This window comes from Capsicum annuum, chromosome 11, assembly GCF_002878395.1.
Source record: "Capsicum annuum cultivar UCD-10X-F1 chromosome 11, UCD10Xv1.1, whole genome shotgun sequence".
Lineage (NCBI taxonomy): Eukaryota > Viridiplantae > Streptophyta > Magnoliopsida > Solanales > Solanaceae > Capsicum > Capsicum annuum.
This window is the reverse complement of record NC_061121.1, coordinates 173,928,335-173,954,045: the sequence shown is the minus strand read 5'-3', so window position 1 is coordinate 173,954,045 and position 25,711 is coordinate 173,928,335.

Genomic DNA, 25,711 nt, shown 5'->3' with positions numbered 1-25,711 from the left:
CCTAGACTTACCACCATTGACATGACTCACTTCCAAATAAAAATTGGGACTAATCTCCTCTTTTGTAGTTCATGCACCTACACTTAATCAAAAACAACAAAAATGATTAGAAGGATGGGTTGCCTCCCACCAAGCGCCTTAGTTTTGGTCGTGGCACGACTCCTCTTTTTGAATTTTTATTTACCAAAAACAAAATCCTAGTAAAATAATGGGTTGCCTCCCATGTAGCGCTTGATTGATTGTTGCGGCATGACATAGTTATCTCGATTACTCAGACTTTATCAAGATATATGGTGGCTTCGCCGGTGGTGAGGGTCGATTCTTAAGGTCAAGGTCCAGCTTCTTGGGGGCATATGAATACGACCCCATTCCTGTCAAAGTACAAATAGTTTCTTCGTACTCTTCAACATCCTCACGCTCAAAGTTCAAAAGCACAACAGCCAATGGCTCAACAGTAAGCTGTTTCTCTAAAGATAATTCCTTCTCATCCTCATAATAAACATCAGATATAGAGAACACATTCATATCTTTGGGCTGCTTCATTGATTTGCATACATCAAAACATACCACTTTGTTATTCATCCAAAATAAAAGCTCATTTGCTCGTAAATCAATAAGCACACTTCCTGTTGCAAGGAATGGTCGACCCAAGATTATGGGAACCTCAAAATTCACTTTGCAATCCAAAATAACAAAGTCTGCAGGAAAAATAAAGGTAGAAACCTTTACTAGTACATCATATAAGATACCAACAGGTCATTTTACCGACCTATCTGCCATTATAAGGCGCATGTTGGTTGGTGTAGGATCTCCCAACCCCAACTGTCTATAAATGACTAGTGGCATCAAATTAATGCTAGCTCCCAAATCACATAAAGCCTTGGCAAAATCTAAAGATCCAACTGTGCAAGGAATAGTGAAAGCACCCAGATCTGCCTTCTTCTGTACCAAAGACCTCATGGCAATGGCACTACAATGATGAAAATTATCTGCCAGTTCATAGCTCGCTGCCCTTTTCTTTGTCAAAAGATCCTTCATGAATTTGGCGTACCCTGGCATTTGCTCCAGTGCGAAAGGCACATTAATAGTTAGTTGCTTTAGCATGGTCATGAATTTACTGAACCTGGTGTTATCAGCTTTCTTCTTTAGTCTCTGAGGAAAAGGTGGTGGTGGTTTTGGAAGAGTTTTCTCCACCACTTCCTTTTTATTGTGCTTCCCACTATCAATCTTTTCAGACTGCTGACATCTAGGTGTAGTATCATGAACGTTCTCATTCTGATTTTCAACTTCTACAGAATCATCACAATCTACTTTAATAATATTCTCTTCTATATCATCAACCACAGGCTTGCCCTTGGATGGATTTTCCAGCACCTTACCACTCCTGGTGGTAACAGCCAAACATGATCCATCTCTTCTTGGATTTTGCACAGTGTCACTAGGTAAAGTGCCAACTTTTCATTGATTGAATGCCGCCGATAGTTGACTCATTTGTTGTTCCAACTGTTTTATTAAAGTGGAATGCGAGTCAACTAATTGCTTCATTAAGGACAAATTATTTTTTACCTCAGCTACTCCCGTGTTGGTTGCCTCCACTCCTTTTAACAGCTTATCCATCATGTCCTCCATGGCCATCTTCCCAGAGCTAGGTACAGTGGCTTCACTATTTCCAAGAGAGATATACAAACCGCTCCTGTCATTCTTATTCTTCTGATTTCCTTGGTCTCGGTCCTTGTATCCAGATTTTTCATAATAGTTCCGACCTTGGTTTCCTTGGACATTGCCTCGGAAACCCCCCTGATTATTCAAGTAATTTGCTTCCTCCTCAGAATCAGAGTCATCTCTTCACTGTGATACAATAGCCTTGACCTTTTCTGTCTTCCCTAATAATAAATGCTTGGTAAGAAGGTCCATCTATATTTTTACGTGAGCCATATCCTGGTCACGTTCTTCTTTTATTCATCTCTATTCTGCCGTCATGCCACTAGATACAGTAGAGCTTGCTTCCTCAAAATCCCTGATATGCCAAGCTCTACTCTGCTTTGTCATACGATCCAGCATATCACATGCCTCAATAAAAGTAAGGCCCATGAATAACCCACCCACAGCATTATCTACCACTGGCTTAGTCACCGAGTTCAAAGCCCTATATAATATTTCCATCAAGTTGACATTGGTCATCTGATGATTTGGGTATTGCATAAGCTTCTTCTTGAACCTCTCCCATGTCTCGTGGAGAGCTTCAGTTGGAAGTTGTCTGAAATTGCTTATCTCATCTCTTAATTATGCTCTCTTAGATGGCGGAAAAAATCTTTCTAGGAAAGCTTCTTTCAGTTGCCTCCAATTGGTAATAGAGTCAGGAGTTAGACCGTTTAACCATAGATTTGCCTCTCCAGATAGAGACAATAGAAATAAGCGCAGCCGAATCGCATTCTGTCCAACCCCTGGATTGTCAAACGATTTGCATGTTGAGATAAAATTAATCAGATGCATATTCAGATTGTCGCCTGCAAGTCCACCAAATAACCCTTTGAGTTACAATAGCTGGATCATGGTGCTAGTGATATTGAACTTGGCTTCGGGTGCCAAAGGCAGAGGAATAATAGCCCCTGTGGCACCAGCCCCATCCAGGTCGTCATCATCATCATCAAAAGTAACTTACACATCTTGGCGTTCGGGTCTCATTCTAGCTTGACTATTTCTGTTGACATTCCTATTCACTGGTGCAGCCACATCATCTGGGTTATCAGCATTCTGTTGATGTACTTGCGCAGCTGCCAATGCAGCTAATCTAGCCTGCTCCTGTTGAGTAGCTATCCTTTCAAGGTCTCGTTGCGCATCTATTCTGCCAATGAGCTGTGGTTCAGGATTTATAGGTAATAATGGCTGACTAGATCTTCGTGTATTTGGCATGCACTCCACTAAACCTGAACAAAACAAAAACAACAAACAAAAAGTAAAATTTGAGAATCTTTGACCAAAAGGTCTATTAATTATCACAAACTTAGTTGACAACCGTATTCCCCAGTAACGGCACCAAAATTTGATACGCCCAAATTATAACTCTCGTTAGAAAGTGTAAGCAGTCGCTGTCAAATATAGAACCCAACTGGGTTGGGTGTCGAATCCCACAGGGAATACTATGATCACTAAGTATTGCGATTATTATTAGACTGTTGATCGAAGGTTCCAAGGAAAGGGGGTTTTGGTTTAAGTACACAATAATATTATCAGTGTAACGATGAGATGATATGTGTAATTATATTTGATCACAGAGAATGACAAGTTAGGGTTATGTCCACCTTGTAGCTTCTACTTCTCTATTAACTATGAGTCATACGGATTTTATACATGCATGCACTTATAGAGAGACGTATTTTAATTCTAAATCCAAGTGTTTTTCAACCATCAAGGATTTATTCACCTTAGTTCTCTCGAATCCAAAGTGTACAACAAATTATACGAACTCTCCAAGACGTTAATCCTGCTAGGGCATTAACGTGTAAGATAGAGGTTGGAAACCCTATTTTCTTGTCACACTCTCTTTTCCAAACAGTAACTTTTCTATCGAACATGTTATTGCTATAATGGCATATTCCCTATGTTTGCAACCACGAAAATTCAATCAAAATGAAGAGAGTAAAGATATAAGTGGCGTGACATATCATAAATTCAAAAACCCATAGCAATAGAGAGTATACTACAAGGTTTCCATAACCCTAACAAATAAGCTTAGCTACTCATGAATAAAACAGAAATCAACATAAAAATATTCATCATACCAAAACTTAGAACGATCTTGGTGATGAAGATGACTAGCGAAATTAAGAGAGAAACACGTTTCTCTCTCTCTATCCTCAAGTTAAGCCGCTATTCTTGTCTTCAAAAAATATTACAGAATCTGAATAATGTGAATAATGAACACAAAATTCATCAATAAGGTTTTTAATAACATCCTTCTCTAATAAATTTCTATTGCATCCTTAACTATTTAAAAATATTGAGTTTGCCCAGGAAAAAGTTCTCATGCATCACATTCAGTCCAAGAGCTGCTTTTCTTTTTATGTGAAGTTTTCCTTTGCTGTCCATAGGTCCCCAAAGTGCTGAAATCTTCCTCATTAGTACCTGAAAAGCATGCTAATCACATAGGACAGCTCACTTAACTAAAAATGGACTAAAAGTGCAAGAAGTATGTATTTTATCCTCAAAACTTAGCTAAATCATAGGTAAATTATGGCGCTTAGACGTATAAATACGCCCAACATCAAATATCGAGACACTCAGACTCATAAAAGAAGTTCCAATCAATGTTCATAGAATACCATACGCTTGCCCTTATTTTCTTTACCGTAGTTTTTTAGACAGTTAGACTAGAATTACTATAGGACTTTTTCCTACTTATAATGTAGGCTTGGGAGTTCGTATGGTACATTTGAGAACTAGCGACGAACCCTCCTTGACACTATAATTACAGTTAGGGTCCACTTCTCAACCAATTTTATTTATTTCGCCCCCTTTCTCTTTTATTGCGTATTTAGGTTGGGTGTGGTTTCTTTATTCTCTCATTTTATTCTTCTTATATTTTTCACTTTTCTTTCTTTTTACTTTTCTCCTTTTTTCATTTTTTCTTTTACCCTACCCAACCCTACTTTTTTTACTCTTAATGAACCCTTTCTTCGCCCCTATGACCACCCCCAACTTAAGCAATTTGCCTGTGTTGAGGTGCACAATGTCAAATGAGTGACCAGGTTCAAAATAGATTAATTGTAATCGAAGTGGGAAGGTAAAAAGGTAAAAATAAGGAAATAGGTGAATGTATGTTTAAATTTTGGGATCACGGGATACTTATTCATATTTGGATGATTATTTAGGCTAAGAGTGGACTAAATAAAAAGAGGCCTATAATGATGTCCTAACCAACTATCCTACAACCTAGGCAAGACCAACCGAGAAAGTTCTATATTAAATATATAAAGAAAACTAGGTAGGTATCTCTCACACACATGGTATAGGGTTATATTACTAACTACTACCTATCCAGTTCATGAAAATACTAAGACAAGATTATTTTATCCCTAATTCTAATGCCATAACAAGATTCAGAATAGTCATATATAAACACATCACACATTTCATAATATTTTTACACAGGTATCATTTTTTAAAAACACTTAATAATAATAGAATGTGTCAACTTCTCTTAGGTTTCTTATTTTTTGTTAAACTAATCACAATCAAAACATAACACTTATATGACACAAACACAAAACAATCCTAAACATTCTAGATCAACTAACATAACACAGTTGATTGGAAAAAAGCAAGAAAAATCCTCAGTTATGGTATACCCCCACCTCTAACTAAAGAGTATGTATTATTCCCAACGCATAACTACTATATAAAATAAGGGATGGAGATGTGCCTAGCCTTAGTAGGTTCAAAATCATGATTCTAAGTTGTGGGGGCCTCAGAATAGACCCCACTTTCATCAAAAGTAGTCCTAGTAGCTACTAGGACACCTACAACAATAGTGGCACCAATGGTGGTAGGTGCTCATAGTTTTCTGGCTCTCTGGATGCGAAACTTCACTCCCATATCATGGACCCTAGTAAAATGGTCTTGTGAAGTCTATAAGTTAGCTACTTGGACTGCCTAATTCTTATCTTTCTCTTTTCTCCTCTTTCTTTTCTTCATAGATATCTTCCTACTGTCATCTTTTATAGTCTCTTCTTTACCCTTCGTACCCCAAATATCCAGCATCTCATCAATCAAAATCTTGACAATGATTAGTAAGGTCGGGAATGACCTCGCAGCCATGTCCTTAATAGTAGTCTAGAGTATAGCCTACTTCTCATGCATGGTAGCTAGATCTGGGGCCTGAATTCCTGCCAACTTCTATCAGATCCATCGGTCAAAACTGTCGAACCAGTTATGCATACCCCATATCCTACTCCTAATCTTCTTTTTTACCCAAGTTGTATCCTGTCCTTAATATTTATCACTCACTTCTTGAGGGTGCCTATTCTCTTCAGCACACTGGTTAGGATCTCTTGTGAGACTAAAGTATATCCATCTAGAGGTAATCAAGAAGAGAAAGGTCTCACAATCAGAGGTGGAGTTGGAGCTTGTGAGAACCCTACTTAATCAGTGGATGCTTGAGGTTATGATTAAGCAGTCTCTGTAAGGGTGTCACCAAGACCGGCAAAACCTAAATCATCATTGTCCATGTTTCCATTGGCCTAGAAAGCTGCTTGAAAAAGTGAGGCACCAAACTCGGTCTTCAAGATTGAGTTGGCAAGGTCCCGAATCAATCCCACACCAATCTTGGACTTCAAAATTAGGTTGTCAAGGTCCTGAATCAATCCCAAGTCTATGGTCCTATGGACTGACAAAAATTGATCTACACCCAAAATTTCTAGAACCCTCTTATCTAAATAAATATGCGTCAATAAGCAGGGGAAATATAGGTTGTGTCAATACTCACAGCCTGATCGCGTATCTCCCTTTCTAAAATCTTGGCTACATAAATATCGTAGCCCTCTACAATACCAGTGACCAACGCTTCTCTGTCAAGACTCAATACATTGTCCCTCACCATGACTTAGCCTTAAAAATCAAGGTACCCTTCGTAATTTGAATAGTGGGGCCCAAATCCAGGGTGTCTCCTCTTGAGTCGTAATAATAATCCCAGCAATCTAACAAAAATGCATAAACTTATCTTCTAACTTGATCTTCTTTGTCTTCACGTTCCATATTTCCTCGATGAGTGAGAAATCTCTAAAGTATATGTGGGAGGCTGAAACTCTGCCCCATGAAGAAGTTAGAAAATTATTTGAGTGGAGGTGTTCACCTGAACACCTTGGATCAATACTGAGTGTAGGGTATCACCTCCTTTTCACAACATCCTTTGTAGAAATATCTGCTTCAATTCCATCAGATATATAGGATAAAATTCCCCGACCAATGATGGGTTGTATCAACCTAGGGCCCTCATATTCCATTCAAAATGATATTTCTTAAATCGGGCCTTGAAATCTAGCATCTCAAACATAACCACTATGCTCACTTGGACTCAAGGTAGAACACTCTCTTTATCCTCTGTATAGGAGGGATGATGGAACTATCTTACTCGTATAATGCTTGCATACCGAGGTACACCCATATGTTAATGATTGGCACCAAAGCAGATTCAAAGAATGAGCTGGTGGAGGAGGAGGTATCTCCAATGGTGTGTTTTCACTAACTCTCCTTTATCATACTCCTTAACATTCTCCGAACCCAACTTTGAACCTTAATTTTCAAACCCGCTACTATATGCGACATCATCTTTATCCTCGGGGTCTGACTCAAACTTTTTTCTTTCTTATGATTGGGTAGGTGAGTGAGCTAGTGATTGACTTGGGTTCTTTATCTGGGGCCTAGATTTTAAAGTTTACTAGATTTGATAAGTAGCTTACAAGCCCCGAGGTAAGCTAGTCCTTGGTTCCATCAGCTTCACAATGCGGTATTCTTCTACGAAGCCACTTGATTTGTCATCCGTAGGCTCGTCCCTAATCTTATGAGTGATGGGATGAGATTACTTTTTTGAAACTTTTTGGGCAGAGTTATTCTTCGGTGCCATTGTATCTGAGAAAAGACACTTGCTAGCTAATACTAGCAAAAGGAAAGAAAAATCAATGAAAAACTAAGAATAGTAACATGGCTGGGCACCTTATGAGTTAGTCTATAACTCATTACCTAAGGCTATAAGTCAGGCTACAACTCATTTCCAAAGGCTATGAGTCATCCAAAAAGTAATAGGCTGGAATGACATTTAATGGCTTGTTACTAGTCACCATGCGAGTCCACTTAACAAGTCGTTGGATCACCCAATAACTCATCAAGTGACTCGTAGTCTGACTGGAATGTTATTTCTCAACTATCATTTACACCCACTCACTATGAGTTGTGGTGTGATTCAATATCTCATAGCATGAGTTGTAGTGCAACCAGAGAAGTCTCAACCTTACTTACTCATGTTACCAGTGGCTACGCGTCACTTACTGAATTGTTAGGTTACACTACGAGTCATTACGAGGCCTATACCGACTGCAACATACATGATTAAGGATGGTTCTTTTGTATTCCCATTTACCAAGGGGTACTAAGACTTCCCATGTAAATTCAACAACTAATTTAAGCCTAAGTTGATCCCCACATAAAGGGCTACTCTATTTTATTTAGTATTTTTGAATTTTTTTAAGAACCATATGATAAACTTTTTACCCTAGGCACGTAATCAACATGGAATCTAAAGCATATTTCTTATCCATTAAACAAGCATTTCGAATGTGCATCATGAAATTAAAGCACTTACCTGAAAAAAAGAGAAAGATTTTCTTGGATACCTTAGAGTTTCGTTGCCTTGTTCTTGAGAATATAAATTTTTGAGTGATTAAACCTTTATTTTAAGGGTGTTGGGGGATGATTAAGGATGTATTTTGGGTATTTTAGAATAGTTATGGTAATGGATGGAGTAATGCGAGTCTAAATATGGAAGGGAAATTAATTGAAGGTTTAAAGTCCCTTTTATTTCCCATGAATCGGGCTGGGTCAGCCCATGCGGTCCATGATGTCGTGCCTGACAACTACTCCTGAGTATGACTCATAGACAGTAGCTACGAGTCATAGTCTCCATCTATTTAGAGCTATATCCTTACCTGGGTCTCTAGTCTTTAGAGATGTCACATTGCCTACTCTTGACCAGGTTGATGATGAGTCGTAGGGAGTCCCAATGACTTTTAGGGTCTCTCGTGAAGACCTGGGCACCAAATATTTTTGTTTTTTCTTGCATCCTTCAGCCCTGCAGTGTGAGCACACAAGTTACCTGATAATGTAATTAGTACAACAGATTGGTTGCCTCCCACTCAGTGCTTAAATTAACATTGTGGTACAACTATACTGCTTTGACTACTTAAACTTTTCCGAGGATTACATCAACACAAAGATTCACTTACTCTATGTTTCCCTGATAGTGCTTAACACGATACCTGTTAACCTTGAATGGGGCTTCTCCATCTTGCTTCAACTCTATTATACCAAACAGGAATACTCTAACCATAGTTAATATTCCATACCATCTACACTTTAGTTTGCTAGGAAACAAGCAAAGTCTTGAATTATAAACAACACCATATAACCGTGCTGGAATTCTCTTTTCTATATATATTCTCTTTTCTATTTATTCTTATCATGATGCAGCTTCATCTTCGCTTTGTACAATGTTGAACTCTTATAAGCTTAGAGCCAAAATTCATCCAACTCATTCACCTTACTAATCCTCAATTTTGAAGCAACACTCTACTTAATATTTATCTTTTTCAAAGCCCATACTGCCTTGTGTTCAAGTTCAATCGGCATGCCTTACGGTACACATGTTAATAGGGAGAGACACCTATGGAGGTTTTAAAAGTTGTTCGTTAGGACCAAAGTGCATCGTCAAGCTTCCTTAATCAATCAGTTTGATTGGTATTCATAAGATTTGCCATTATTGGCTTGATCTCATAATTGGAGAACTTAACCTAACCCCATGCCAGCGGATGGTAAGGTGTTTCCACCTTATGTTTCACACCATATTTTTCAAGAAGAGACTTAATAGACGATTACAAAAGTTGTATCCACCATTACTAATAATAGCACTTATAGTGCCAAATTAAGAAAAGATGCTCTTCTTAAAAAATATGATGACACTTTGACCCTCATTATTGGGAAAAACAACTGCCTCCACCCATTAAGAAACGTAATCAAATGTTACTAGAAAATACTTTATTCCATACAACTCTAATTCCAAGATATACAATATAGGGAGATAATGTTTTCGCAAAATATTTCTTTGCCGCAGACACAGGTCACAGGCCCGAGCATAATCATAAGCATCTTTCTAAATAGTCAGCCAATAGTAACCACACTATTGTTGCATCAAAGTTGCATGATCAGTATGAATAATTACTTTGGTTCTAATCAAATAGGACTGCAATTTCTCAAATGCAAATACCACCATGAGTAACTCCTGCTCAGTCACTGTATACTTTTTCTACGTAGGGTTGAGTTCTTTACTGGCATAGTAGATTTGGTAAGGGATCTTTTCACATCGTTGACCTAGGACAACTCCTAAAGCCATAATACAATAATCGCACATCACCTCAAAATGCAAAGACCAATCTGGAGACGCAATAATAGGAGTCGAGATCAACCACTCCTTAAGGCTCTAAAAATCCTTGACACAAGCTTCATCAAATATGAACTTCACCTCCTTCTCTAAGATCTTGCATAATAGATTAACACTTTTAGAGAAGTCCTTGATAAACCTCCTATAGAATCCAAAATACCCTAAGAAACTTCTAATACCTTTAACTAAAATTGATGGAGGCAATTTTTTAATCACCTCTATCTTCGCCATGTCAACCTCAATACCCTTCTTCAAAATCTTGTGTCTGAGAACAATTCTTTCCTTCACCATAAAGTTGCACTTTTTCCAATTTAAAACTAGATTGCACTCCTTACATATCTGAAGAGCATTGGCCAAATGGGCTAGACAATCATCAAATGAGTTTCCAACAACTGAAAATTCATCCATAAATACCTCTATAGTGTCCTCCACCGTATAAGAAAATATTAGCATCATACAATACTGAAATGTGGTGGGAGCATTACAACATTCAAATAATATCCTCGTAGACATAAAAGTACCATATGGGCATGTAAAGTAGTCTTCTCTTAATCTTTGAGGGTAGTATAAATCTGATTATACCTCAAATAACCATCAAGAAAATATTAGCAACCTCTGCCTGCAAGTCTATCTAGCATCTTATGCATGAACAACATAGGAAAATGGTCCTTTTGGGTATAACTGTTCAAATTTTGATAATCCAAACAGACTCTTCAACCATTAAATAATCTCATGGGTACTAACTCATTCTTCTTATTTGGGACCATAGTGATCCCACCCTTCTTATGTGTGGATTAAATCGGGATCACCCAATTAATGTAAGTAATAGGATAAACCACGCCAGTATTTAACAGCTTTATAATATCTTTCTTCACTACTCATCACATAGATGGGTTCAGACGATATTGGTGCTCGATGTTGGGCACACAATCTGATTCAATCTGAATTTTATGAGTACATATTTTGGGTAAAATCCCTGCAATATCTACAATAGTCCATTTAATAGAACTTTTAAATGTCTGCAATACTAAAATCAATGTCTCGACCTGTGTATCTAACAAATCAATAGTAATAATGACCAATATGCTATTGTCGGCCCCTAAAAATGCATATCACAAGTGAGAAAGGAGGGCCTTAAATTCCAATAACGGTGGCTGCTCAATAGATGGTCGAGCTGGCGAAGTTGCTCTATTATTCAAATCAAGATCTAACTTCTTCAGTACATAAGAATAAAAACCTTTACCATAGAGTGCACTCACCATCTCATCATACTCCTCGATACTATCACTATTAATGTTAATGATAACTATCGATAATACTTCAACCCCAAGTCTCTCCTCTATTGGTACAGTCAATGCATCATAATCAATGGTGTCTATAATAGACACCGCCCATATATCTTTCATCTGTCATATTCACTGACACACATTAAAAGTAACTTGTTAATCATCAAGCCAGAATTTTATTTGCTCCATATCCATGTCTACCAATGCACTACCCGTATCTAGGAAGATCCTTCCTAAGATAATAGGAACTTTGAAATCTACCTCACTGGAAAGGATCACAAGGTTAACTAGAAATATAAAGAAAGTCAAATTCACCAACACATCACATGATATACCAACTGGCTTCTTTACAGTGTAATTAGCCATCAATAATCTCATAGATGTTAGTTTAGGTACTTCCATCCCCAACTGCTTGTACACCACCAACAGTATAAGATTAAAACTTGTTCCTAAATCACATAAGCTACGAGTGAAGTTGAGAGACCTAATAGTACATGGAATAGTAAATGCTCTTGGTTCTCTTTCTTCTCTACCAAAGATTGAGAATCAATAGTACTATAATGGTGCATATTATCAGTAGTCTCTAAACTCACCATTTTTTTCTTAGTAACCAAATCTTTTATGAACTTTGCATATCCAGGCATATGCTCCAATTCTTCTACAAAAGGAATATTAATAGACAAATTCATCAATATCGATATGAACTTTTGATATTTCTCTTCCTCTTTCTTCTTTTATAATATTTACAAAAAAATAGAAAGTCATGGAATGGTGTTCACTATAGACTCAAATTCTATCCCGTTAAATTAATCCTTCACAACACATTTTTCCACACCCATCTATTTTTGTGATCACTCACCACTAGTCACTAACTTTTTAGATTCCACTTGGTGTGCATCATCAATATCAACAACATCATCCCATACCTCATCAACTACAGGCATGGGAGGGGGGGTCAGTAAATTTCTTCCCACTTCGAGTAGTGATGTCTAGATATAGACTTTTTTATTTGAATTCTACACAGTGTTGTTCGACAGAGTTCCTAGTTGACACTGATTAATAGTAGCTGACATCAGACCGAACTGCAGTTCTAGTTGCTTAATCATGATAGAATGTGATTCTACTTTCTGGATCAGTCCCAAAATTTCTACCATAATCTCCTTTAGGCAACTCTCTTGAGTTTCTTAATCCTTAACTAGCTTAGTAAGCAATCTTGTATCCTCAAATTAGTATTTGGGTTTCTCGGTGAAATCTTATAGTCTTTCTTTCACCTTCATTTACCATCTCTCTCTACTTTGATTGTTATATCTATCCTTGTAATAGTTTCAAACTTGATACCCTTATCTCAAATTCCAAGAGTTATAATTGAACCCTTGGCCCCTGGCTTGAAAACCCTCCATCTCTTGATCTAGGTACTTTGCTTTCTCCTCAACATCAGAATTATATGACATTAGAGATTTACTTTGTGTGCCTATAACATTCACTATTTCTAAATTTAAAGTTGCAAATTGCTTGGTCAGTAACCCAATCTCCATCTTAAACTATGAAACCTCTTGTGCCACTGTGTCATCTATGATTCTCTGCTAACTGGAAACATCAATAGCAAATGTACCGGCTCTTCTTTATTCCTTTCGATTATGCTACCCTCAGTTAGTATTATAGATGTAATCTATGATTTTTGTAGCTAAATCCCAATGAAGGCTTATTAAATACCAACTAATAATAGTATCCACAACAGCATTGGAATTGGAATTTAGGGCTCCATAGAATATCTCAAGCAAATTACTCCCTGAAATTCTATGATTTGGCACAATTACCAATTTTTTCTTGAACTTCAACCAAGTATTATGCAATGGATCTAAAGGCAACTACCTGAAATTATAAATGGCATCCTTAAAATACAATGTTCTACAAAGTATTAATAATCAATCCAAGAACTATTTTTTACAAATTATTCCAATTAGTGATGGATGCATGAGGTAGTTTCCCTAACCATAATATCATTTTGTCAGTAAGAGAGAATGGGAACAACCTGAGTCTTAAAGCTTCCCAACTTACCCTAGGTAAATTATACAAAATATCTATCCCAACAAAATTTGTAATTTTTATATTTGCGTCATTTATTGTAAAACCCTTAAAAAGACCCTTCAGATTGAGCAGCTGAATCATAACACTCGTAATGTTAAACTTCAACCTTTTATGCAACTCAAAAGGAATGATAGCTCCTGTCTTGATAGGATCAACATACCCCAAGTATTTCTCCAAATCATAATACACTGGTAAGTACTAAAATACTGTGGGTGGTTGACCTATATCTCTCCTAGCTCTGTCAAGTATTGCTCGATGCTCTCCTTTCGATCTCACTCTGGTCTCCTAAGCTGCATAATGGGAAACATCCTCCCGACTTTGTTTATCTATTAACCAAGTCGAGGTTTTCTTGGTTATATCTTGTACGCCATGATGTGGGGGTGGATTTAAGGAAAGTGGATCATCTTGATGCTTCTTGTTAAGAGCTTCATGACTGTGTTTCAACCTAATATGATTCTGTCGTAGGGTTTTTTCAAGCTTTGGATAAGATGGGATCAAGGGATTGTCTTAACTCTGTGTACTAGGCATACACCAGCATACACCCCAACAATAATATAAAAGTTAAAAAACCAACAACCTCAACATACTCTGTTAATCAATCCCTAATCGTATTATCCAGTAATGGTGCCAAAATTTGATGTCACCTATAACTGCACCTCTAAGAAGTATAATGTGGTCTCAATCAAATATATAACCCAAAAAATGTTTGAGTAAAACCCACAGGGAATATGGAAAATTTCTATCGAGACCCTGATAAATTAGTCAGAACATGTTTGTAGCAACAATAATAGTAGTAACAAATCTTGATTTCTTTGGGTTGAAATCAATATGAGATGAATACTAGGACTGTGCTCCCCTGACTTCCTAACTCCATATAGTTGTCGTTTTTCATTGAACAATCTCAATGCCTTGCATGAAGAATTTGAAAAGTTATGTATAACCAACCATCTTATGAACGCCTTTAGTAAGTTTCACTCGTCACTTTTTGGGTCTTAGAGTGTCACCTTACTAACCCCTATCCTAGATTCCAGATTAACTATTACCTTTTGAGTATCAAGTTAATTAGATGAGGGTTGATAGACCCAAATTACTGTTATAATAATCTTTTCCTAATCTCAACCTCTATTGTGGAGATGGTATCGAGTATAGGTAGGTTCATAACTTCTGCAGTCATTAAAAAAGTAATCAAATAAAAAAAATCACAATATATGCAAGAACATTAATCAAGAACCACTTTGCACTTTCTCTACTTCGTTATTTTATCAGAATTCCCACAACCCTAGTTAGGTGGTTTGACCGCTCCTGTTTGTCAGATTTTCCATTGAAGGAGAGCAGATGAATAATCCTACAATAATTGAGAATAAAAACTAGAATCTCAAATTAATATCCAATTGTAAAAACCATAGACAATGACTTTCAAGATCAAAAGCCGAATATCAGAATTAATATAGTGTTGCGAATGTAAAGAGTGTGTAACCTAATACAAAAACATCAAAGGGGTATTTATAGTTTCATAAAATAACCTAAAAATCCTAACCAAAATGAAATTAAAAATAAGGTCGGGAGTGGCAATGCTTCAAGCAACGAGTCATCTGGACTGAGGATAACGCGTTGTCAGCTCTATTTACTGTCTTCTGTGCTCTTTGGTGACAACTCATCACGTCTCCCTACGAGTCTTTGTTTAGACTCATTACCTCTCCTGTGAATTTTCATCTTTCAGTATCTTTTCTCTAAATGGTCAGAAAGATCGTCAAAATAAGTCGTAGTCAAATCCTATGACTTGTTACCATCCTCGTTTCCACTAGGTTCCAACTTGTATATATACTTTCAGGACTTTTGCCAAATTTTGCTCAGAACGATCTTTCCTACGATTCGTTGTCAATCCTTATGAGTCGTAGCCAATGTCAACTTTATCTTCCTCCTCAGATTTATTCATTATTCATTATGTAGCTTGGACGATGAGTCATAGCATCACTCAACGACTCGTTGTCCAGGTAGTGACTTCACTTTTCAAAGTTTTTTCTTCTTATTTTATTCTACGCACTTCCAGCCCCATTTTCTTGCAACATAAACAAGAAAACACATTATATCTAATAAAAAGGTTATAAGTACTTGCATGTTTTCCAGTTTAAGCATCGAAAATACCATGATACCATGACATATCACTTTATCAATAATTTTACCATGCACATTTATTTTCACACCTTATAATAACAATTTTCATATTTTCATTTTGTAGGACTTCATGTATGATAATAACATGATCTCTCTCTAACGAAGAGCCCTGTCAACAGATGTAGATCGGAGAACATGTCATAAAATACATGTAGATCATAATTTCAATGCCACACAACTTTCAGGCAATGCAACAAATTCTATAGTTAAAAATGAGAAGGCGTAGTACATATTATGAACCAATTGTCCCACATTGAAAAAATAGAGAAATGCTAATAGGTTTATAGACCAAATAGGTTCTCCTACCTATTAGATTAGTCTTTTGGGTTGGGCTATCCCATTTGGTTTATAACATTGGTGCTCTCGTTGAGAGTCACATGTGTGGGACCATGACTCGGAGTGGTGACCTGTGTGTCAGTAGTGGTAGCCTGGACACTAGGGGGTGCCAGCGTGACCAAAAGGATCGATCTACGCGTGGAGCCGCGACACGGAATTGTGGCCTGTGTGCCTGGAGTGGTGGACTGGACCTAAGAGAGGTGCCAGCCGTGACCAACGAGGTCATTGGTTCTCAAGCAGAAGCGATTGTTATGAACCAATTGTCCCACATTAGAAGAATAGAGAAATGCTAATGTGTTTATAGACCAAATAGGTTCTCCCACCTATCAGACCAGTCTTTTGGATTGAGCTCTCCCATTTGGTTTATAACGGTATGTAAATATTTCTATTTTTATATGAAGAATAAATTTTTTCTGAATTTTCTTCCTTAATTGTTCTGGATATATTCTCTTTATGTGGATTTTCTTGTGCTTTAATCATAATGGTTGAGTTATTAAAGTAGTATAAAGTTGTGGGTTATTTGTTGGTTATCTTAGTTAAAACAAAATAGATAATTTTGTAGATATTTATGGAATAAGATTACACCTAAACGAAAAATTAGAAGAGCATATATTTCAAATTGTTAAAAGCAGGGTAGAATAGGATTTTCAGGAGATTTAAAATATAAAGAAGTAAACATATAAAAAAAAATTGAAGGTACATAGATCAACATCTACTATATATACATATACATAGATATAAGCTTAAACATATATAAATAGTAAAATTATTCACTGAAGAAAGTTCGCATATACCCATCGACCTACCTGGCTCCACCTTGCTTAAACGTACACTAATGCAAAATGTTAATTACGATATATGTGTGTGTAATTAAATTAATTTAACCAATAAGATAAAGTGAATAAATAATAGTAAAAAGTATTATAATATTCAAAACATTAAGCTAACAATATAAAAATATTTGAGATAATAACCTATAATGGATGGAAAATCTACTCTGGACGCTTTAACATTTTGCTAGGTTTGGATGACCACGAAGTTATAGAGTTTTCTTATACATATCAATTTCTTTATTTTAGACATAGAACTATTAATTAATCAGCCATAGAATTTACTATTATCTGATAAGACTAAGTAAATAGTATAATATTATTGTCTATTTATGTTTTTTTTTATGGAAAATAAAATTATTGTTAAACATTTTTTCACTTAATATTTGTTTCCTTTTATTTCACACACTTTTTACTCCCAAAAATAATATTGCATAAAGAAATAGGATGACAGTTGAAATATTACTATACTACCAAGATTAAATGTGTTCAAACTAATTATCACGATAAGTTTTTAGTATTGGCCGCGCATCGCGCGGAAACGAATACTAGTACTTATAAATATCCAATTCATGTATTGAGAATGATATAATAAATATAAAAGAAAAATAATAAAGTAATTTTTCTCCCAATTTAACAAGTCCTCCGGATCAAGCTACTTCAACTTTATGTAATCCATTTTGTCCTTCATGTCCATATCAATATTAGTTACGTGCTCAACATAATCCCCATATTCTTATATCGTCGATACTTCTGGGACATTTATGGGTAACCTCAGACAACAGACATTTAAATGAGGACGATAACCATGTCATCTCCTTAAAATGTATCTCTCGAGCAACAACTTAATTTTTACGTAGGACATCACTTTCATTATATGACAACAAATAATATGACGTGACTCAAAGGACATGCAGTTGCAACTTAGGTATTCACTTTGAGAATGATATTCAAGTGAGTACAAATTTATTCCCAGGAAAGTCACTCTGAATGAAACCATCTCTAATATTATATTTTTTTCACAATAAGCCTTGCCTCAACACCAACTAAATTAGTCAAACTATAATCCACCATTTAACCTATTTCTGCTGGAACCATCTTAACAATGATTCGTTTCAGCACATCATATATTTGGTATTCCCACTTAAAAATTAATTTTTGATCTTAGGCGTATTTATATTCCAAGTGTAATTATCTATGTGTGTTTAGCCTAATTTGAAGAACTTCTTGATGTGCTTAACGAGTTTATTAGGGGTGTAATTGTGTGTTATTGGTTAGTGACATGCTTTTTGTGGATAAAGTTTGTAGCAGATCCAAGATTTAAGGATCGTGGGTGCTTAATTTTTTTAACATATATTGTTATTGATGACATAGTATAAATATATAATTATTTAAATACAACATTAAAATAAAAGTAAAATTAATATTATCAAACAAGACTTTCAATGTCAAGTTTCATACAAAAAAGATTTTTGATCACAAGTCTGAATTTTAGAAAAAACCTTCTAATCATAGGACATCAGTCTGAATTCAAAAAAAAAAAGTCTTCTAATCATAGGACATAAATCACAATTGTTCTCGACGATTTTTCATATTTTTAAAACAATGAATAATAGCATCATTACTTATAGCTGCAAATATCTTACGCTCTATAAAACAAGCTAACAACCAATTAAAAATTCATCACTTATATTGTTGCAGAGTTCATTTTTGATGTAGTTCATGGAAGAAAAAGCTCGTCCCACAGAAGCAGTAGCAACAAGAAGAATGAAAGTCAACTTGATAAGAAAATAAACAAGAGGCCAAGTCTAATGCAATTCTGATTCAATCAATACTTTAGCAAGATCAGTAATTTCTTTCATATTAAAAAATCTCTTCTCCGAACCTCGAACTTATGCCATGAAAATATCAAGCTGACAACTAAGATCTTGAAGTATTTTGCTATCAAACTAACCCGGATAATATTCAGCCAACCTCATTATTTTTTTCTTATAAAAATTACCAAATGACTTAGCTGGATGTAAACAAGTCATACCAAGAAGTAAGTCAGTACTCACAACATTGAAACGATTATTAAGCTTCTGAAGCAGCAAACCAATAACAATACAAAATCTTCCAACACGAAAATGAAAAGAATATGTAACATCAAGAGGTCTACGCTTCAACTTACTAGGAATATTGCGAGCATCCATTTTTGGGATCACTATCTCATAACAATAACCCTTAGCCTTTGTAATTCTTACTCGGCTGTATTGAGAAGTCCCATAGCATTGACAATATCTTGATCCACCTTTTGTGATGAGGAGTTCAGATAATTTGTCATTATTAGAGCTTTCAACCTCAGGTGTAGCATAAAAGCAAAATCAAAATCAAAACCCTTAATTGTATTCTTAAGAGTTTCAACATTAGGTATGTCAAGATAGTTTGGTCACTCACATGCAACAAATCCAATGTAACGCCCCGAAAGTATCCCCTGGACGTCACACAGTGTTTAAGGTTACTAATAGACCTAAGCTAACCCATGATACCTATTTAACTTGAAACTCACATGAAAAGTGGATTAACTTATATAGAAACTAAAAGTAAGCGATATCAAATCTTAATAAAAGTCTTTAACTTGGAAACATTAGTTGATCTTAAAATATACACAGTTTGACAAGCCTCTACTACTGACTAGAGACACTTGGACAAATCCCAGCTGACCCGAGCATAAACGAAAATCAAAAACTAAAGTATTTGTATCATTGAAAGAGAGTCTAATAAGATGATTCCTAAGACTATTAGGACTCACAAAAAGTTGGGATATAGGTGATGATTCCTGTAGTCAATCATGCTGTTGAAAACGAGCACCTGAACCTACATTATAAGATGATATATCACAGACATACATACTTCACTATCTCATATGGAATGAATAAATTGCGGACTCAACTTTCCATTATTCCCAAATCTCATTATTCCCTTCATAGGCGACACCTTTAATAATACACAATAACCCACTTCAAATTTGAGCTCTCACCATCTCAGATCAGTATAAAATTTCTACCGGCTATGAACAATTGTAAAGCTCTCATAAATTGACTGAAATTTCTCCACAGCTTCAAGAAAAGAGTCTAGCCCAATCAAATTCGCTTCACCAACCTTAAACCATCTTATTGTTGATCTGCATCTACACCCATACAATGCTTCTAATGGAGCCATCTTGGTGCTAGCATGATAACTATTGTTATAAACAAACTCAATCAAAGGTAGGTGGTCATCACAACTTCCTTTAAAACTAAACACGTGCCCTCAGCATGTCTTCTATGTTTGAATTATGCATTCAGTCTGATCATCGGTTTGCAGATTAAAGGTAGTACTGAGCCCATCCTTTGTACCAAGGCCCTTTTGAAAAAAACTGTAAAAAAATTATAAAGTGAATTGCATGCCTCTATTTAAAATATTGATAAAGGTATCCCGTAAAGTCTTACTAACTCGCTGATATACATTCTGGTATAATCATCCACGACATCTGAAGTCTTGACACATTGAAAATGGGCTGATTTAGTCACTCGATCAACTACAACCCAAATTGAATAATCCTGACATCTTGTGCGAGGCAACCCTGTGATGAAATCCATATTTACTACTTCCCACTTCCAAGTTGGGATACTAATTTTTTGCAGCGTACCTCCCGGTCTCTGGTGTTCAACTTTAACTTGCTGGCAATTGGGACACTTGACTACAAATTCAGCTATGTCCCTTGAACACCTGTTCACTACATAGAAGAAGAAGAAAAAGAATATGCTCCGGTGCCTACGTAGTGTAGGGACATAGCATCCGAAGATGAGCGGTTGGAGCACTAGCATGTAACTTTAATATAAGGATAAAATAACATCACCATTCCACACAAGTCAATATATATCATATTAAAATATTTATCCTTTCATACCGATATATCATATGCTAATCAAGTAATCAAGACTTAATGACATTCTTAAATACTTCAATCATATGACATAAAGTAGAGGACTCCGACATTTGCACTTAGGTTCATACCATCCTCATTAGGCATAAGACTTTAAGAACATTGAAAAATCATTAAGTAAGGTACTTCATCGCTGGTTACACTTCATCAAGAAAAGGGACCACAACCACTTAGTTATTTATTGAGACAAGGGCTCTACCCATACACCATAATCACTTAGGTGTAGAACTCTAATCATATGATCACATATTCAACTAGGCATAGGACTCTAATCACATGCTCTCGCATTTACTTAGGTATGGAACTCTAATCACATGATCACACATTAAACTAGGCATGGGACTCTAATCACATGCTCACGCATTTCCTTAGGTACGAAACTCTAATCATATGATCATACATTCAAGTGGGCATGGAACACTAATTTCATGCTTACACATTTAAGTGGGCATGTAACTTTCATTGCATTCTTACATATTCAAGTGGGCATGGACTCTAGTCGAATGCTTACACATTCAAGTGGGCATGGAACTCAAATCGTATACTTACACATTCAAGTAAACATAGAACTCTAATCGCATGCATACACAATCAAGTGGGGATGGAACTCTAATTGCATGCTTACATATTAGGCGAGGTATTTTAACCTCAAGAGGTCTCTTTAAAAAAAGGAATCCAACCACAAGCTATTAGACGAGGGACTTTGACCATAAGTCATTAGATGAGGGACTTTGACCACAACACATTTCATAAGGCAAGGGACTCTAGCCACAAACCATCATATTTCCATTATTTGTCGACATTTGAACTCTTAACCTACTAACTTATGCATTGACATCCATATCATTCTTTTAACATATTATAGCAACACCTACATTCAGAGCTTTAGCTTATTTAGCCATTTCAACAAGATACATGACCATATTGTCCTTATGAGAGCCTTCATTGTTCAACTATATCATTAGGCAAATGCCACCATTCAATTCATCATGCAATTCAATTTGTGGTCCTAAAGACACACACAAGCTATTTACAATTTGAGTTTAAGTTTAGGGAAAAGAATCCATCTTCCTAACCATCAAATTAACATGGTTAAAGATTAAAAATTTATATGGCTAACAACACCAACATAATACCAATTAAGCAACATTCCTACAAAAGGGTTATTCCCCATTTAAGCCACAAGCTAACACATTACATACTTAATAAGGTTCATATCAATCATTTCCAAGAATTCATAATTATTATAATTCAATACATGACCAACAAGGCCTTAACCAATCATATGCAAGTATTCACATTCATTTAGACATTATCATGACTCATTCATGTTCATTAGACCTTTTATCTAGATACACATTTGGCCTTCACAAGACCATTTAACTACTAATCATGTTAATAGGCCAAATGCTTTGATACAACAAATCATTCATTACATTTACGGTCATCAAGACCAACATAATCACTCATATTACATTTTCAATTTTACATCATATTCTCACCATATTTGGGTTCAACACCCAAAACAAGTTCATTTTCTTGTTTAGGGCCTTAACCCCTGATTAGCCATTATGCCAAAAATATCATCAATTACACAAAACATGACTCATAATACCTTTAACAATATCATTCATCAACCATTTATACTCCTTAGTCTATTTCTCTAACTCAACATATCACCAATATTTTACTAAACAACCTACTTAGGCATTTTCATAAATAATTTGTGTTTGTAACTTCAACAAGGCCATTTTCATGGTAGAAATTATCAAGATTAGGGTTACTTAAGATACCCATATTCAAAAACTTACAACAAGCACCCACATATACAATCTACCCTCAATAGCACGTATCAATACAAGCATAAGCTAGAATTATCATTATTCATTGATAGATATAAGAAACCATTTTTATTTGATTCAAAATTACCATGTACACTTATTAATAAAAGTATGAAATACATGAATTTATAGTTATTTAAAGAAGGGAAGAGATATATGCCTTAAATAAGATGACATACCAATAATCTTGACTTCTTATTGCCACTAGATAACACCCTCTAAATCCTAGCCTCCAATCTTGCTCCAAGAAGCTTTTTAGAATGTTTCGAATGTTTAAGTCTTGTAAATGAAGACTTAGGAGGCTATCATGCCTCATATAGTACAAGTACTTAGGTTTTTAGGCAAGGGTAATGACCAAAAGGTCCTTAAAAAAGCTGTAAAGTACACTTGTGCAGGGGTACGACTCACCCATACGGTTCACTTGGCAATCGTGACCTAGGGGACGAATGGTTCCCTATCTCATACCCTAGGATTATCATACTTCTACCACACTGGTTAGGGTACGAATAGACACCCTTGAGTCATATACAAAGGGTACGACTCATGAACTAACTCGTATAGATCACCCGTAACCAAATCAATCCACTAGGTTTGAGGCTTCTCTCTCTTCACGGTTGAGTTGCATATGACTCATATGCATTGGTTACTATTGAGGGAAGGTCAAAACATATAGAAACTAGTATACTACCTTAGTATTCTATCTAGGATATGAGAGGGGAGGATGAGAAGGGCATAACTCAAGCCCTTCAACCGAACCCATCCCAGAGACTCCAAAAGTTATTGTTTTCTAAATGGTCCAAGGTCTAGGTGTATCAATTCTCTCCCACTTTGATAGATAAGTATAGATACAAGTTAACACCGAACATAAACCAAATAAATATTTACTCAAGTTAGAAACAACACACTACAAGGATACAACACAACACACATATCATGATCACTACCAATCAACCAAAACTTTTGCAAAGCAACAATCTCAGGTGTTTCATTCTCCCCCACTTAGGATCATTCGTTCGTGAATGATGGGTAAGGCAAACATGAACACTAGTCAACACATTATCACCCATCAAAACAATCTTCACACTATTGAGGACAAGGCACATAACAAGGGTACAATTCAATACATATCATGTCATTATCAATCAACCACTTTGTTTCAATATCCTTAGGATTCTATCCCACCATTTATCAAAAACACTTGATCAATTTAACGCCTATAAAGCAACTCAAACATTTGGGAACTCGAATTCCTTATTCATCAAGGACTTCAACCAATGACAAACATCAGAGATTTCAACCTTGTCTATCAAAGACATAAACCAAGTTAGGAATACCAATGCATATCTCAAATATAAGTTTCTAAAATAGTACATAATTGTGGATACTTGGGCTTCATGCCCCCTTCCATCACCCTAGTAGCTTCCTCGGTCTATTGGTTCTTCCATAGAACCCTCACCAAAGTCACTCTTATCATTCGCAACCGGTGAACTTAACAATCCCAGATCCTCATTGGGATCTCTTCACAGGTAAAGGAAACCAAAACACCGACATCCTCTAAGGAAATAACCATTAAAGAATCACCTATACATCCTCGCAAATGAAGGCATGAGCAATCGGGGTAAATGAAGTTCAATCTAGAATACAACTCTAAATCATAGGCAATATTGCCAAATTCTTTTTAAGTCTATATAGGGACCAACATAGCGGGGACTGAGCTCTCCCTATACTGATTTACATTACTCCCTATATGGAAGACACGACACCATAGGTACAGAGCACTTCCTAGTAACCACCTAGATCACAAACGAGACCCATCCCGACACAACATACCAAAAGACACACCACCACATACCTTATGGGGAATCCACTATGATCTCTTTACTAGGAATAGATAACATAAACAAGAAAAACCACGACTTCTAACCAAAACTCACCTTCGGAGAACTTGGCATACCAAGGATAATTCCTTAAAGATCACAACATAGCATAGAGGTCATCAATATGACCTACCTCCCTCTTAAAATACACTAAGATATCATCAATGAAGATAATGAAAAGTAAGTCCATGAATGGGCAGAAGACCTTATTCATCAAGCCAATTAATTCCACTAAGGCATTGGCCGACCTAAAGGACATGACAAGAAACTCATCAACCATGGAAATAGATTCTCAAGAAGACCCTTCAAAGTTGGGACCTTTAACTCAGACTAAAAGATACAAACACCCCTTTGATATCAACTTTTGGGCTATGAGATAAAAAATAAACCTTTCCTTAGGCACTAAGGAACCACCTTCCCAGACAATGGGTTGCTCATTAGGGAAATTAAACACGACCCTACGGGTCTGACAATCTAAGAAACATATCAAGAGTGCAACTAATTTATCTCAAGGATGTTCTAAATTGACCATGTCTAACTCTATCAATTTAATAAGAGTATCTTTACCACCAATAGATATTATATATCTCCTGTAAACTCTTTTAACATCCATAAATTCTCTGATCGGGGTATAAATATAAAAACTAATTAATAGATTATTTGATCCACACTCAAGATGCATAACCACATATGGGGTTACATAAGAAAGAAAAGATCCTGGATTAAGCAAACAATACATATCACGAGAGAAAATTTTCACCATACCAGTGACAACATTGGGAGGTGCCTCAGAGTCCTGGCGAGTAGCAACTATATACGAGTGGGTCTGGCTAACACCGGTGGAAGAGATTGAAGTAGTAAATGACACAATGCCCTTTGGTATAGGAGAAGGAGTAGCAATTGATGCTCTGTTGCCCGAAGAAGCCACTCGGGTAGGACACTCTCGATGTATGTGCCCGACTTGACCATAATGGTAGCATTTGCCTCTCCATATCACACACTAATGATGATGACTCTGACCACAAAATCTGCAAGAAGGGTGGGATAGAGCCAATGGGGTAACATTAGCCTAAATTTTGGCACCTGTGGGTACCAAGGCTAGAA